General features: G+C 35.5%; 1 protein-coding gene across 2 annotated transcripts in view; it reads left to right on the top strand.

The window, feature by feature from the left end:
• The window catches only part of COBLL1 (cordon-bleu WH2 repeat protein like 1), a 158,687-nt gene that overhangs the window by 15,477 nt on the left and 124,881 nt on the right, over positions 1-18,329 (top strand). The gene's annotated exons all lie outside the window — the stretch shown is intronic.

Here is an 18,329-nt window from a genome sequence, read left to right on the forward strand (position 1 = left end):
ACTTGTTCTTGGCACATTAAATGCAAAACGTGTACTAATCTTAATGAAAATCACACTCCCTTTTAGAGGAGAAAAATGCCCCCGCTGAGATTAGGAATATGCTACCAAGGTGATTGTAATTCTGATTCTTTCCTCGCTTCACCATTCTTGGAATTGCCTTACCTCTTAATATTTCACTTTTCTCTTATGTAAGATGAAAGTAACTCTAACTGCATTTCTTTGATTTTTGTTAAGACTGATATGCAGTGACTGAAAATTTTCTGTGGTGAAGTCTTACATGAGCATCATTACTCAAAGAGGAGGTAGGAACTTGAGACACCCATTCTAATCACAGTTTATCATATATTAAATATATATGATAAGTATATTAAATATACTTTTTTTACACATGGATTAAAATCAGATTTCCTACCTCCTGTAACAAGAAATTGAGGTATTATACTTGACCACAAATGCTGTAAAACTGTCAAGAAGCTGACTTCAGTTATTGAAAAGAGCAACAGGAATCTATAACTTCTGACTCCTCCATCTCTCAGGATGACTGCGACCACATCACTTAGTACAGGGGATAAGAGTGGGTGGCATTTGTTTCAGGTTGTTTAAAGCTATAACTCTTTCAGCTATGGTGGCAGCATGATGGCACAGTCTGAAAATTAGCCTCACACACCCTTGACTAAAAGCTTATAATAAATACAGTCAAATAGATTTATTGATTTGTATTTTTTTCTGGATTCACTTGTTGTAATACAGAAACTTCAAAAAATTTTCTTGCAGGTTAAGTTTTGATGTAAGAAGAAAGTGATTTTGTTCTATAATTTCCATGTACTGTAACAGCAATATTTTCAATGCAATTGGCTGCTATCAAAATCTCAACATAATTAAGATCTGTTTTTTCCTAAGTAAACTAAATGGAAATTTTCAGGTAGAATAAATTATAACCATGCATAAACTCTGTACTTGGAAAGTTTCTTAAGCATCAGAGTGCTCCTGGTAAATTTACCTTATAATAAATATGTTTCACAAGTAGTATATAAAATAATATGGAGCCTTAATTGCTTGAGAGATTGAATGAATATTTGTAAATTTATTCAAGTTTCCACTAATTAAAAGTATCAGGGTCACAGTAATTTAAGAACAATGACCAGTGGCTTGCAGGACTCTGGTTATACAATTAATGAGCATTTATGATTCACCAGGTACTGTGCTAAATGTGTGACATTTTGCTATATTTAATGGTCACATCCAGCCCACATCCAGTAGATGTAGATGTTATCCAGATTGTACAGAAGAGGAAACTGCAGCTTAAGGTATAACTTTTCTGGGGTCACGTGGCCAGGCAGTGGTAGATATGAGCCTGGAATCCAGATGTCATTTGGAATCTATTTCCTTGACCACTTTGCTTTTTGACAACTTATAGACAACTTGTAGACTGGCTTTACTGACAAAGCCAGTAAGATAAGTAATAGCAAGAGTGATCTTAAATGGGACTGAACACTTTTTTTTGTATTTTTAATATTTTTTTCCGATTACAAAATAAACATGCTTGTCACAGAATGTTTGAAAGCAATAGGAATATGTAAAGAAAAATAATTTTGCAAGCCACGTAGAGATAAATATCACAATTGACTTGCATTTCAGCCTTTTTAAAGGTGTATTCTGATTTATAATTTAACATGCTTTCTGTAAAAACAACTCCCATGGTCACATAACTTTGGGAAAGTGTAGGTTTTAAAAAGTTAAAAAGTTACAACTGTTAAACTGTTTTCTTCTCTCCAGACTTTCCCAGAGATTTTAATATGTGAACATGCATAATGGACTTTCAAAATGGAAACTTAATAAGTAACGCTTTCCCAATTTATTTATCAGAAATAAATGTCTTGAAATTATTCTTTTTTCAAATATATTTTAGATAATGCTATGGATAGATTGCATCCTTCTAGACTTTTTTTTTTTTCTTTTCTGGGACGGAATCTCACTCTGTTGCCCAGGCTGGAGTACAATGGCGTGATCTTGGCTCACCACAACCTCCACCTCCCGGGTTCAAGCAATTCTCCTGTCTCAGCCTCCCAAGTGCTGGGATTACAGGCATGCACCACCACGCCCAGCTAATTTTGTATTTTTAATAGAGACAGGGTTTCTCCATGTTGATCAGGCTGGTCTCGAACTCCTGACCTCAGGTGATCCACCCGCCTTGGCCTCCCAAAGTGCTGGGATTACTGGCAGGAGCCACTGCGCCCAGCCCTAGACTTTTTAATAAGCATTTAGGCTTTTAACTATGTATACTATTTATATATTCCTTTTTCTTCAGGATTATATTATAGGCTATTTCAATTATTTGAAACTCATTTAAAAATGTGTTTTGAAATATTTGCATAGCAAACCCTGTGTGTATGTATGTTCTGCATTTTGTTTTCAACCTTTCACCTGTTGAACATTTCTGTAGTTTCCAATGAAATCATTAGATGTGAAAGTTTTCCATTTGGGTGAAGGTGATTCCCGAACTGAAAGGTTACAGATCCTGCAGCAGTGAGGAAACCAACCACAGGGATTGTTACACAGCTAGAAACTGCAAAAGCCATCACAAATTCTTGAGAAATCTGTATAAGATGTATAAGATCCTCTGTGATTGGCCATCATGGGAGAGACATGCCAGAGAAGGGACATTCTCAGGGGAAAAAACGAGAAGTCATCTATGAGAATGAGTTGGTAAGTTAGGTGTCTGCGTGTGTCATTACACACTTGGTTCAGAGGTATGGAATTACTCAAGTATAGCCTGGGTGCTCCCCAGGCTGTACTGGAGAAGCTTGGACACATGAGGAGTTCCGGTTATTAATCTTTGCTGTGGTGAAGGAGGGTAAGAGGTTTGAAAGTTTGCAGTCTCCTTGAAGGGTGAAGAAACTGATCCTGTGGACAGGGATCGATTTAACAGGGAGAGTTAGATTAGTTGTAGAGGACTGGGTTTGAAGCCATTTAATCAATAACCCATTCTAAGAAGAACAAGAAGTCTTGAATCAACAGTTTGTTGATTTTCAGTAAGTATTTGTTAAATAAACAATGTGTCGGATACTGTGCTGGGCACTAGCAGTCAATTGTATTGAAAATATTACTATACAGTACATGGAAATTATACTTATGGAGTAATATAACTACTTGTAATGAAAACATGATTGAATCATATTAAAAATACACATCTTTGAACAACCTCCAGTGCAGTGTAAACAATGCTCTCACTGTTTTAAAATAAGGAAAGTCCAAATCTCTGAAATGCCACTTACTATGCAATTTCAGATACTTTTTCTTGTTGTTCCTCGGATGAATTTATGTTTGGTTCATAAGATCTCTTAAGAAAACTTTCACCAGCCTGGCCAACATGACAAAATTCTGTCTGTCCTAAAAGTACAAAAATTAGCCAGGTGTGGTGGTGCATGCCTGTAATCCTAGTAGTTGGGAGGCTGAGGCATGAGAATCACTTGAACCCAGGAGGTGGAGGTTGCAAGTAAGCTGAGATTGCACCACTGCACTCCAGCCTGGGCAACAGGATGAGACTCTGTCTCTAAAATAATAACAATAAATCTTTTCAGAGAGCTTACATGACTATGGAGCATGTAAATATGTATATACCTTCTCTCTACCCATATTGAAATTTTCCCTGAGATTAGTTCATCTCATTAGACTTTGGGAAGTTAACATCGACTTCTCTTGACCAGAGCCAAGTTTCAAACCTGACCTTCCCAGCTTGAGATAATTAATGGCGAGACTTGGAGAATACTACCTTCGTCAAGGGCAGTGGATTGCAAGGGCCAGTGAGATGCCAAAGGGAAAATTCCCAAAGGGAATAGCCAACAACCCAGAAGGCATATGAGGACCATTGCTGAGGCAGCAAGAGGTGGTTGGTTTTGGTCGATCCCTTCCCTGCCTGGGGCTCCCAGGGCCCCCAGCTCAGCAGACACAGGGGCAGAGCTGCCAGTTTGACATCAGACAACAGGGGAGGTTATTCTTCATCTGACCAGACTCTAGCAGTCACCTTTGTTGCCTTAAACGTGTGACTTACTATGAGAAGTGACAATTAGGAGACACTGGAAATAGTCCAAGGGACACTGGTGTGTCATTTTAGGGAGACTTGTGGTTGAATCTTGGCTCAGACATTGAACAGTTACGAGATTTTGGACAAATAAATGTCTTTGACTCTGTGTTTTTGTTTTCCATCTGAAATTGAGGATTACTTGTCTATTGCATAGGCTCATGGGCATTAATTGGAAGCATTTATATGCAAAGCCATGAAATATTGACAAAGTAATAAACGTTATGGACCATGATTTTCATTTAGTGATTAAATGTCTGTAGCTAAGTTATTAATGTTTTTGGACATCAGCCATAGGAAAAGTTAACAAGATTGGTTTAAGCTCACCACTCTCAGTTTCTATTCAGTAAGTTAGTAGTGGATACTTGGTTTAGGATCATTGTTTTCGAAATATAAATAAGGTAGTTTTGTAACTCATGAATTCATGCAATGGGATTCTTGGTAGGCAGGTTTTCCAGCCCTTAATCATTAGAAAAGGTTCTACTAGGTAAGATGCAGAGATAGTGAGCACACAATGTGTATATTATAATAATTCCCTTTTCCTGTAGGAAATAAAATAACCAACTAGCCAAATATGTTCCTTCCCTAAACTTTATTGTTGGCGATGGTTCCTGATGAAAAGGCCTTGTCTCTGAGCCTGTAAGACAGTCCTCTTATGTAAGAAGATAGTTTTAATTTTGTTCCTCCCATATCTATGGCTTGGGTTTTATCTCTTATATACAGACTGGGAACACTCACTATGCTGTCTTCCAGTAATCACATAATTTCCACATCTCCACATCTGTAAACTAGAAATAGTCCCTTTACATTGTAAACAGTGTGTAAGATTGTTGATAATACGTGTCCTGAATAGGTTATGCATTTCCTTTCTGTGTTTTTGACGAAGTTAGTTCTCTTGACAGCACAAATTCCCTTGAGTGTGGAGAGTGGGATGGCATTTGTGTGAAGGTGTTCTTTCTCAAAGTTCTTTGAGCTTTGTGGTGCCATTTTCATGTCAGGTCACATTCATTTCAACATGGATACTCATCTAATTAAAAATTGTCCATGGCTGGGCACAGTGGCTCACACCTGTAATCCCAGTACTTTGGGAGGCCGAGGCAAGTGGATCATGAGGTCAGGAGATTGAGACCATCCTGGCCAACATGGCGAAACCCCATCTCTACTAAAAATAAAAAAAGTTAGCTGGGCGTGGTGGTGCATGCCTGTAATCCCAGCTACTTGGGAGGCTGAGGCAGGAGAATCGCTTGAACCTGGGAGGCAGAGGTTGCATTGAGCCAAGATCATGCCACTGCACTCCAGTCGGGGTGACAGAGCGAGACTCCCTCTCAAAAAAAAAAAAAAAAAAAAAAAAAAAGAAAATTGTCCATGTCATTTCTGAAACAAGGCAGATTATTATTTTAATCATAAAGCACACAGTTGCACTTTTTCTTATTTAAGGAATCCTAACCAGGTTACCACTGCTCATAAACTGCTGAAAATTGGTGAGAACCTCAAAGTCATGGAGGAAGAAGGTGTGATCATGCAAGAGGGTAGCCCACTAGAGTGTGCTCGCATTTTGAACTTGTGTGTTTTCTGATAAATGCAGGTATTCTTACTGAAGCTAGCTGAACAGTGTGAATACATTACTATTTTATTATTTCAGAGAACTAGATAATTTTAAAGCTTTGTAAAGTGTTATTGTTTCCTGACAGTACTTGTGTATTTTATGAAATTAACAGCAGGCCTGGCGCGGTGACTCATGCCTGTAATCCCAGCACTTTGGGAGGCCAAGGTGGGCAGATCACCGAAGCCCAGGATTTCAAGACCACCCTGGGCAACATGGCAAAACCCCAAATCTATAACAAATACAGAAAATTAGCCAGGTGTGGTGACATTTTCTTGTAGTCCCAGCTACTCAGGAGGCTGAGGTGGAAGAATCAATTTAGCCTGAGAGGTAGAGGCTGAAGTGAGATGTGATTCTTCTACTGCATACTAGCCTGGGCAACAGAGTGAGACCTTGTCTCAAAAAAAAAGTGGGGGTAAGGAAATGACAGCATTTTGTTCACTCCAATAAACGGTTCTGAATAGAGAAAGATTTTAGAGTTATGAAGTTAAGAAACCCAGTGGTGGCTGGGCACGGTGACCCACACCTGTAATCCCAGCACTTTGGGAGGCCAAGGTGGGCAGATCACCTGAGTTCAGGAGTTCAAGACCAGCCTGGTCAACATGACGAAACCCCATCTCTACTAAAAATTAAAAAAAAAAAAAAAGCCAGGTATGGTGGCAGGTGCCTGTAATTCCAGCTACTTGGGAGGCTGAGGCATGAGAATTGCTTGAACCCAGGGGGCAGAGGTTGCAGTGAACCAAGATGGCGCCATTGCACTCTAGCCTGGGCAACAGAGTGAGACTCTGTCTCAAAAACAAACAAACAAAAACAAAACAGTGGCAAAAAAACTAGATGTTCTTTTTTACCCTGTGGAAATAACTAAATAAAAACACATTTTAAAAATCTCCCAGCTTTTAAAGCTAAGGGCATATTTTAAATGAAAGTCAGTGAAAACCTGGACCCAAGATTATAAACAGTAGAAACACAAGTTTCTGAACAATTGTTTCTTTCCCTATCTGAAATTCACTTTATATTTGACACTTTGGCACATTTCCTGACATCTCTGAGCTTTCATTGCATTTTCTAATTTTTCAGTTTGATTAAAAAATTTTTTTTTTATGTTGTCAGATTTTGGTGGTTTCCAATATGATCAGAGTAAATATCTGATTATTTTAAGTTTGTATTTTTTAGGTATTTGACAAACTCTTAAAATATTCATAATGTTTGAGAAACTCTTATAATATTTAATTTTAATTTTTCCCTTATAAATTCACTTCTTATGCTTTATCTCTTTTATGTTTGTGTATCTGTTCTTCTCTTGTTGACTTTATAAAAGCTCTTAATATGTAAAAGTTATTGATGCTTTACGACCTATGTTCTAAATATTTTGCTAGTTTTATCATTTGTTATGCAGCTTTGTTTATGCGAACATTTTTAGCATTTTAGTTTGATTATTATTATAGAGACAATTCTGTTTATTTTCCCTTTTCTGGGAAGGAAATGCTTACACTTTATAAGCCTTTAAAATATTACTTTAAGTTTATGATAGATTAAATATTTGACAGAAACAGGCCAGGCACGGTGGCCCACACCTGTAGTCCCAGCACTTTGAGAGGCTGAGGCAGGAGGATCCCTTGAGGCCACGAGTTCAAGATCAGTCTGGATAACATGATGAAACACTGTCTCTACCAAAAAAAAAAAAAAAAAAAAGAAGCCGGGCTTGGTGGCATACACCTGTAGTCTCAGCTACTTAGTAGGCTGAGGTTGGAAGGATTGTTTGAGCCCGGTAGGTCAAGGCTGCAGTGAACTATGATTGCACCACAGCCACAGCACTGAGTGACACAGCAAGATCTCGAAAAAAATTATATATATCTATGTATACATATATATGTTTACATATATACATATATAGTATATATACATGTATACATATATACTATATATGTTTACATATATGCACATATATGTAAAGATGTATATTGTATATATGTATACATGTATACATTGTAAATATGCATATGTGTGTACATATACATATATGCATGTATATGGATATATGGATATATGTATATGCATGTATGTATATATACATATATGTATATGTATGCATATATGTATGTGTACATGCATATGTGTGTATATGTATATACGTATATGCGTATATGTGTATACATATATATACACATATGTATATATATGTGTTTATATACATATATACGTATATATACATATATACGTGTATATACATATATGTGTGTATATACATATACGTGTGTATATACATATATGTGTGTATTCCAGTGGAATAAGGATTGATATCTTCATTTGGTAAAGATTAATATGAAAAAGTAAATACACAAAGCCTTATTTGTGATTGAGAAACTGGAAAAATTAAATGATGTAATTTATTCAACATATTGATAAATTATGCCAGAAACTGGGCTAAGTGAGCTTAAAAGGATGATCAGCATTTAGATGTGGCTCATGAGCAGTTTATAATTGGGAGGTAGAAATAGCCCAGTGATATGATATTACTTATGGCAAGGCCAGTAATAAAGGAAAAACAAGCATGGCTGTAGAAGCCGCCAGGTGGCTTCCCTTCCTAGAAGAGGGAACTGTTGTGCTGACCTTGAAGAATAAGTAGATCCTATCCCAGGAGAGGTATGTAGAATATACTGTAGGAACTCATTCAGTGATTAGTTCTGCCTGAGGCCACTGGGGTCTTACAGTGATAGTGAAGGATATAATGGGAGTTGCCAAACCAGACAAGGAAGAGATATTCTAAATGATGCATAAATGTTGGAGATTGAGGAGTAACATAGCGTGAGGAGAATGTACAGGCTTGGCAGGTGAGGCTACAGGTGAAACTGTGCAAGTTCTTCAGATATTGTGGTTGACTGGAGACTTTTGTTTAATATTTATCTTATTTTTAGATAAACAGTATTTTTATCTCTGTTGTTCTAAGTACTTCTCTTTTTTTTTAAATATATACCATTACACTCAGATAAGGGAATTTAGGTTAGAAGTTCAGGAAAACTTTCATATTACAAGTACACGTTCATACATCCCAATTTTAGTTTGGGTTCTATTCAGTCTTTCTCAGCCTTGAAGGCTTTCAACTGCAGGTTCAAAAGTTGGTTGGTTAATCCAGACAAAGCCTCTTCCACCAGTGGCTGTGGCTATGAGTTATTCTTGCTACCTGCAACGCTGTTGCTCAGTGAGTTCTCATCATTCATGTTCCAGATTCTACAGTGTTCCCCACTGAGCCTGTGGATGTTTGCGTATAACCTCACTGGAGTCCTGACTTAACTTCAGTTCATATAGCTGGGTTCTGACTCCCTGGCTAGCTTTTGCTAACCTTTTCCTGACCTTTTCCTCTTGGGGCCTTGATCTTGAATTCTGTGGCCTCCATAACCAGCTGTAAGCCTGCTATGAATCAGAGAGATCCACTGGGAACCCTGGCTGAATCCCTTCCTGACTTCTACACGTGGTACAAAGTGCCTTGAGACCTTGGCTGTTGTGTTTTATCCACCAGATGATACCTGTTTAGTAGAGTGTAGATAACCCCTCATAACTAATATTGAACCTCTACTTAGCAACTCTTGGGGTTCTTTTGACTATTGGTCATGCATGTTGATAAGTCTCCCTTGTCTTAGTCCCACACAGCCAACCACTGACTTTTATCCTGAATGAAAGATATATATTTTTATATTATAAGGATTAGAAATTGCTAAATTCTGTGGATTCTTACAATATGATATCCTTTAAAATAAAATTTCTAATTTAGGCCTGGGCTATTTTGATAACCTCTTCTTGCCCTCAGCTTTTAAAAACTTAATACACTACAGGGTTATTTCCAAACTACGGGTCAACTCCTATCAAGCTTTCCTTCTCTTCCCAAAAGTCTTTGCTGTCTGTACAGTAAAGGGCAGATTCTGTAGAAGGCATTGAGAATGCGAGGTGTCTGGTCCTAACTTTCCTTTTTAGCCTTATCTCTCACACTGTCCTTTCACCCACATTCTTTTCAGACTTAGAGGGCCCACTGTAGCTTCTGAAGACTGGGGAGTTTCACACCTCCTTGCCTTTGCCTGCTGTTTCTTCAGTGTGGAATTATGGCTCAATTCACTTCCCAGAGGAATCCACACATTTTTCAAGACCCACTTCCAAATTCCACCTTCTTCTTGAAGCTTTCACAGATCCTCAAACCAAATGCATTTCTTCTCTTTTTCTTTCATGATACTTTATCAGAGTATATATTACCTTCTGTCTTCTGTGTTTTTGTGTACAAGCTTGCTTTTACACAAAATTATAAACTTAGTGCAAGATTTCTCATTTTATCTACATTAGCACTTGCTCACATTGTTTTGTCCCTACTGGGTTTTCAAAAATTGTTTTTTCCATAATTAGGATTTTGATGGTCTAAGAAATTTTACTTTTTGCAAAGAAGGGTACAGTGGAGGAATTTGAGTCTTTCAAATAGTTGTCTGTTTTTTCTAACCCCTTCCCTTTCTCTTGTGCGTGTCAGGTAGAGGAATCTGGGTGAGTGCTTGAGGCTGTGTTAGAATGAATAATATGGTTTGGGGAGGAACAATTCCCATGGATCTTTAACCAATTAGGATAATGGTAATACTTTGTTTGAAAATTGTTTAAAAATAGATCATAATCCTAATGATTTATTGATATTCTTAATACCAAGTACTGGGGCAGCACTTTCACATCCTCCTGCAACAACCCCATAGGGTTCATGTTTTATCCCTTTTTATACAGGAGGAAACTAGGCTTATACAATTTTCTTAACTGAGATTAAGTAAGAGATGGAGTCAGGTTTTCATGTCAGATCTGTCTGATTTCAAAGCCTGTGTTCTGTATCACTGTGCTCTCTTGCCTTAAGCATTTGGAAAGTATGCATTTCTGTGAATTTTTTTTTTTTTTTTTTTTTTTTGAGATAGGGCATCACTCTGTCCCCCAGGCTGGAGTGCAGTAGCATGACCTGGGCTCACTGCAACCTCTGCCTCCCGGGTTCGAGGAATTCTCATGCCTTAGCCACTCAAGGAGCTGGGATTCCAGGTGTGCACCACCACACCCAGCTAATTTTTGTATTTTTAGTAGACATGAGTTTCACCAATTGGCCAGGTTGGTCTCAAACTCCTGACCTCAAGTGCTCTGCCCACCTTGGCCTCCCAGAATGCTGGGATTACAAGCATGAGCCACTGTGTCTGGCCTGGAAAGTATGCATTTCTGACCTCACTTTCCTGCTATGAAGATCAAATCAAGTTCACCAGCTCACAGTAGAAACTAGTGATTTCAGTGTCTGCTCTTCTCCAAATTAGCTCATTAGCTCAAGAGGTCAACACGATAAGTTAACTTATCAAATTGAATAATAGATAAAGAGACTAAAATGCTGAGACACTTATGTCAAATATAGTCACTTTTTGGCTCCTCCTTTGTTGCATATAATTAGATGACAGGTAATTAAGAGACGTTGTTGGAGGGTGGAGGAAGGTTTAGAGGATAGTGAGAATTTATACATTTTTTCTGAAGTTGAGGTATAGTTTACTTTTAATGGAGGAAAGACTGAATTGAGCTATTTTGTATGTACATGTCTACCTGTTTTTCTTTATATGATATATGCAAATTCTGTCTTTTTCCCCCTCTTTCTCTTTAACCAAGTAGGACTTCCTATGGAGATACTGTGTCCTCAGAAAACTTTTGAATCAATGAATTATTGTGGGAAAAAAGAAAGATTAGCAGAAGGAATACCTTATTGTTTTACTCTCCATCAGTATACACACATTGAGATAAACGTATATGGAAAATTTTAGTTGATTTATTTATTCAATCACTATTTATTAAACATCTATGTGTCAAACTCCATCAGGATGAGAGATAAGACACACCCAACGCCTTCCTCAGAGATTGCTTAATTGATCACCTAGCAGAAAGTAAAGACTCTTTAATTTTATATATAAGAATAATAATAATAATAAAAAATCAATTGTTTATTAAGACCTTATTAGATGCTAGATCTAACATTAGGTATGTTGAATATATTAATATTATAGCATTTTATCCTTATAATGACTGTGTGTGAGGGATACTACTATCTTTGTCCCAATTTATCAGATGGGGAAGGGTAGAGGGGAACCAAAGAGACAATGAGAAATGAAGCAGCTTCTACAAGTAATTCATTCTCTCTACCTTACTACTCTGATTCATCTATTTAAATTATATATTATTTTAGTGTATACTGTGTGAAGGATTTTTAGAGATTACTTTTCCAAAACTTTATAAAAGTAGCATTCCTTGTGCCTGTTCTGACCTTGTTACACAGACATGGGTCTGAATGAAGGATGTGCCATTTTCTTATTGGGTAACCTTGAGAAAGTTACTTGATTCTCACAGCCTCTGTCCCCTAGCTTGTAAAATGTAGATTAAAACCCATTTTGCATAGCTGTGTAAAGCACATGTTGGTAAGACCTTAAAATTTTATTTCCCAGTCATTTTCCTCTTACGCATTTCTATAAAATAGCTCAAAATAATCATGTGGTCATATAAAAAATATTTTGCTGAAATTTTCAGCTTGACTACAAACAGTTTTCTTGTAAATTCCTTGTGGTGTTCCAGCAGCCCAGTAAGTTCAGTTGTGATGTTGGAGAGTAAACATTGGAGTTGAAATTGGAAGCCCTGTATTTATTTTGCTACTTTGTTGTTCATTTCTTATTTTAAGAGACATGGAGATGCTTTCATTTAATAATTAGCTTATGAGTTTTTACTACTTGTTGATGCTTGAAAGAGCCACCAACTCAGCAGTCAGGTGGAGAAATAACCAACACCCCTGATGTTCCATTTGGATGATGGTAGCTGGTTACATAATGAAAATAATACTGTTTCTATCTGTTTAGCTAAAAAAGCAACCATGATTCAAGATAAAAAGTCTTTCCTGAGAAGCTTCTTGAATGCCCAGTTTGACTTTATACATTTTGTACCATTGGTTACCCCTGTGAGGTCTTTCAAGGGGTACATGGTTGTTCATCTAGTGGTTAAAATAAGTGCATTACTAAGAGATCTTTGTTGATTAAACCAAAATTTCATATGACAATGTAGATTCACATTAGCATATTGTTCTGTTGTGGTTTAAAATACTTAAAGTAGTAACTGAATATAGTGAAGATGTATTTATTCAATATTTTTGCATATATCTATCCATTTGATAATAGGCCTGTGAGAATTAGAAGTGTGTGTCACTTTCTAAAATCTAATTTTAGAAAAGTTGTTTAGAAATCAGTTGTGGTTTTTAAAAAAAATTTGGAAATTTAATTTTTGGTCTTACATGTACTTAAAAAAGTTGTTGTTTAAAAGAATCAATGGTAAAATCTTTGAGGTGAATAATCAAGACCTAATTTATTTGAGTTTGTATAAATGAATTTGGTTATGCCACACTTATGGGGAAAGTGTAAAACTAAATTATTTCTATTTTAGTATACAGTAGGGTGCAACTGCATAATGCTTATTTAGACAATGACTTTTTTACAAAGTCTTTTTTAAAATAAATCAGGGTTATAATTTTTAATACAAAAATCAACTAACAATTATCAAATGCTTACTCTAATATATGCTAGGCATTGTACCAAGGGCTTAGCATGTATTTTATTTTTATGACAACTCAGAGATGGGTGCTAAGATACTTGTTTTATATCTGGAGAAATCTAGGCAGGGAAGGGTGAACTCTTGCCAGAGTTACAGGAGGTTTGGAAGGTCGTGGGAGGAACAGTGTGAAACCATATTGACATTCACTTAACCATTAGTCTGTTGTTGCCTCTACAGGGTCACAAAAAGGCTATTTGCTCACCTTTTTATGAAGGCTTTTTTCTAGAAATTTAATGTTTCTAGAATATAAACTGATAAATAACAGACAGGAACTAAGTAGTTTATAAAAATCTTAGGAAGACAGGGACAATGCATGCCTTATTTACTTCACTATGTACCTAGCACATGGTAGGCCAGTTAATTCATTTTTGTAAAATGAATCAATTAAAATGTCGTTGTAGAATAGTGATATTAAAAAATCCTATATACATCATGATTTTAATTTTGTGTGTAAAACCAACATTCAAGTGTTCTTGACTGGCTGACCTGGTTTCGTACATAATACAGTGTCAGAAATTAAAATGGTCTTGTTCTTTTATTTGTGTTTCTAGATGTTGATGAAAATAGCATAAGTCTTAAAATATCTTCAGCTAGTTGTGATGTCAGAAAAAAGTGGTTTTTTTTTTTCAGAGACTTAGTTTGAAATGGGTTGTCATGGTTACCACAAATTGGAATCTAATCAAGAAGAGTCTCAGGAGAAATCAAGACCATGCTGCAGGTATTTTAGTTTTAGAATGAAAGGAAACAGGTCTTGACATCTCAATCTATGTGAACTGTTGAACCTCTGCAAAAATGCTGCCACAGAGGATTATGAATTTAGGTTGATAGTTCCAAGTGTAGATGCTTCTAGCGTTCAATTTGGAGAATATAAAAACTTTTTTTTTTCTTTTTTGGTGAACTTTTGCAGACTGTTGCTCAGGTTCTTTATGTATTTCTAGTCTTGATAACAGAAACCTGGATATACTTTTTTGGGTGTTCCATTTTTTCAGTTATGTCTTGTTGATTCTTTCACTAAATGTCTTTCAGATAGGGGTTTCAAAAATGTACTTTGACTTTTCTGGAAGTCAGAATACCATTTTAAAATAAGTAATCTTAGAGCCAAGAAATTGAGAGAGATACTGGAACCCAATATAGAATGCTGGTCACAGATGATGGAATTCTAGCTCTTTAACTAGAGTCAATCTTTAGATACATGGTATTCCATTGAATCTAGGATGACATCAAATCTTAGGTTCACCATTATATATATTTCACTGAAAGACAATCACGGCCAATTAAACTGATACAGTGCTTTACAATTTTTAATTAATGCATAATTTGCATATGGTAAAATTACCTATAGTTCTGCCAGTTTTGATAAACACATGCAGTCATAATGGCACTATCACAATTGACATCTAGAACAATTCCAAACACAATGCATTATTGCTTAGTTTTATATTTAATGATACTGAAAGATTTTAAATTAATTTTTCTTATTGTCATCATACCCTGTGCACTCATGAGAAGAAACATGTAAACAAAATAGTTTTAAGGTGTTTCTTTTTTTTTTGAGAGGGAGTCTCGCTCTGTTGCCCAGGCTGGAGTGCAGTGGCGCAATCTCGGCTCACTGCAAGCTCCGCCTCCCGGGTTCACGCCATTCTCCTGCCTCAGCCTCTCCGAGTAGCTGGGACTACAGGCATCCGCCACCACGCCCGGCTAATTTTTTTGTATTTTTAGTAGAGAAGGGGTTTCACCGTGGTATCAATTTCCTGACCTCGTGATCCGCCCGCCTTGGCCTCCCAAAGTGCTGGGATTACAAGCCTGAGCCACCGCGCCCGGCCCTAAGGTGTTTCTCAAACTTCTTCAGATTCAGATCTTACTCTTCTTTTGAACTCCCGGTGGTCATTGACTGTTACTTCACTTATCTTGTTCTTTATGCAATGAATTGCATCACTAATTCAATACTTCTGTAATCAGAAATGCTCTTCTGTTGTCCCTGGGGTTTTCTTTCAAGTGGATTATGTCTATTATGCAAGTTTTTGCCACCATTTTCTTATTTGACTAACTCTAGGTTTTGTTTATTGCACAGTTGAGTAACATGTCACTTGAAGTTAAGCAATTTCTGTTCAAAGTCAGTAAGAATGTTTTGACAAATTAACGCTTGAAGCATGCTTCATGTATTTATTTTCATGTATTTCAACATGCCTTTCATATATTTTGTTTTTCTTTATACTTCTTTTCAAATAACTTTTGTTTTGGATAGTTTTTTTTAAAGCTACCACTGTGAACCATATATCTGATATCTGAATTCCCTTTAGAGAACTTGAATAAAATTCAGCAGTAAAAATTTTGAGCTTTAGTGACTTGGAGAATTATAAATTATTAAAATATATTTGTGACATATATAACAATTAACTCCAATGTTACCACACCAAAATAATCAACTCTTTTGATTTTAGGGTGTTTCCTTTGTTTTAAAAAGTTGGATCCTATAATTTTATGACAATTACGAATACTTCTATATTGCTATAACAATCAACATTTTAATATCTATATTAAATTTCATTGCTATGTCATTCATTTAGTTTTTATATGGCATATACTTATATAATTGCTTTTGGATTTTTATATAATTTGGATTTTTACAATAAAAATTTTAAAAATAAATTTTCTGATAAATATAAAATCTGTATATGAGACAGATTTATATTTCTAGAACATACCTCTCCAACCCCAAATCTGATTTTCAAATCTCTTCTTTTAGAAAAAAAATTCATAAATATATCCCAAATACCAGAAAGGAAAATTGTCCATAGTCTTGAATCAAAAGATGTTTCTTTTTACTAGAATTATAGGTAATGAAAAAATCATATGATTATAAGATGATGTCTATTTGGGTTGAGATCTACAGAAGTGAATGTTTTTTTGTATTAAATCCTTTTTCTGTCATACATATGCCAACATAGCTGATATTTGTTTTATTTTTTCTAAAGTAGAATTTTCTAAACATCTCAAAGTAAAATAAGATAGATGATTTTTTAAAGAGCTCTTTTGGCATTTATTTAAAAGAGGGCTTTTTTGTTAAAATTGTTACTAAACAGTTTAAATAATTACCAGAATTGTGTGGTTCTTTATATATAAATTTCTAGTTGTATTATATGATGTTAATGTCATGTGAATATCTTGCATAAAATTTTGAGCTTAAATGTGTACAGTACTTGTATTTGAGAAATTATATATCATGATCAGGGCAACTCAAATTATTAAAAGATGCTGACTCCAGGTGCTTCAAAACAAATTATTTTTTAGTCTGTTTAATGGAAATGACTAACAGTCACTTTAATTCGACAGCTTATTTAGATACTTTAAAAATAGTTTTTGTAAAGTCAGTTCTTTAGAGGTTAAATATCTTCTTGTCATTGTTGTCTTTGGATTGTCCTTAATACCCTGAGACTTGGCTATTTGTTCTTGAAAAACCAATTCTATAATTTTGAGCTATTTGTCATTTAGCTTAGGCAATGAATCATACTGAATTTTAGACCCCCAAATATTTTTTGTGTTAATATCCTGATTTTATGGATGATAAATAGCAATCCCCAGAATGTCCTCAGAAACAGAGATTTTGCAGGCTAGGGACATTTTGTTACCTGTAGGAATAAGAGTTCATTATGTTTGGTACTTAATAGTGAATATTTATTTCCTTTGTAGTTGGACATTTTTAAAATGGCTTTTATGGATGCTATCAAGCATACCTACCAGAATATTAAAATATATAAACTGCACATATCTTTCAACTGTGATTTCTATTGAAGGGCGAGAACAGATTGCTGAAAGTTCTTTAATTAAAATTCAAATATAAATCTTATTCATACCTAATTTAAATGATAGAATTTATCCTCTAAGTCAACAAAACACTGTTGTAGTCAAGAATGGGAATATTTCAGCTACTTCATATATTGACATTTTTTTGAGGATGACAGTCTGGTGATTAATGAATTCCAAGTGTTGCTCTAGTGCTGCTCTCCAACGTACTTTGAGAGTATTTAGTGAATGCTGTAGAAAGTACCACATTGTTTGGCTATAAAAAGAAACATTGTTCTTGCTTTTTAAGAATATGTGAGTGGGGCAACAAACCAGCTATTTCTGGTTGAAACAACTTCACTTAGTGATAGTTTCTTTCAAATGCAGTGATATATGAAAGATTATAAAACACTGTGGACTTTTATGTTATTTACTTAAAATTTTAAAGTTTTTTAAAAAGTAATAGTGTTGTATTTTTTTAATGGGCTTAAATGCTTAAAAAATCTAGTTAAACTTACACTCTTCCTTGGAAAACTGAACTTTAAAACAAAGAAGTAAGGAAATAATGTCAGACTAGCTAAAGGAAGTACCACAAAATTCAAGTATGTTTTTTAAAAGACACTAACAGATTTTTGTTCATGCCTTATCAATTTTTATTTAACATTTAATCCTAACATGTAGCTATTTGGTTTCAAAACCAAAGGCAGATGGTAGAAATAGTGATGTAGAATGGTGGAAGATAGACTGCTATAAATGTGTTGGACTAACAGTAAACACTGATGATGAAAACAAAAGGAGACAGAAAAGCTATTAGAACTAGACTCAAAAACTGTAAACCTTAACACAAGGGCCTATATATATCAGTAAGTCCCTAAGCTATTGTATAATCCAGCAAAGACATAGTATTAAAAATTATTTACCAAGTCAAAAGACCATAAAGCATCAAACTGAGGTAAAATGTGCTTATTAAGGAAGGTTGTAAAACTAATTACAGATTGGGCCAGAAGGAAAATCTAGTTCATTTACGCAAATATGAATTGTACAGAGACATTCTTGGACCCAAAGATATTATTTAAAATAAAGCTCAGGCCAGGCACGGTGGTTCATGGCTGTAATCCCAGCATTTTGGGAGGCTGAGGTGGGCAGATCACTTGAGATCAGGAATTTAAGACCAGCCTGGTGAACATGGTGAAACCCCAACTCTACTAAAAGTACAAAAATTAGCTGGGCGTG

Source organism: Hylobates moloch, unplaced genomic scaffold (genome assembly GCF_009828535.3).
Source record: "Hylobates moloch isolate HMO894 unplaced genomic scaffold, HMol_V3 SCAFFOLD_1, whole genome shotgun sequence".
NCBI classification, from domain to species: Eukaryota; Metazoa; Chordata; class Mammalia; order Primates; family Hylobatidae; genus Hylobates; species Hylobates moloch.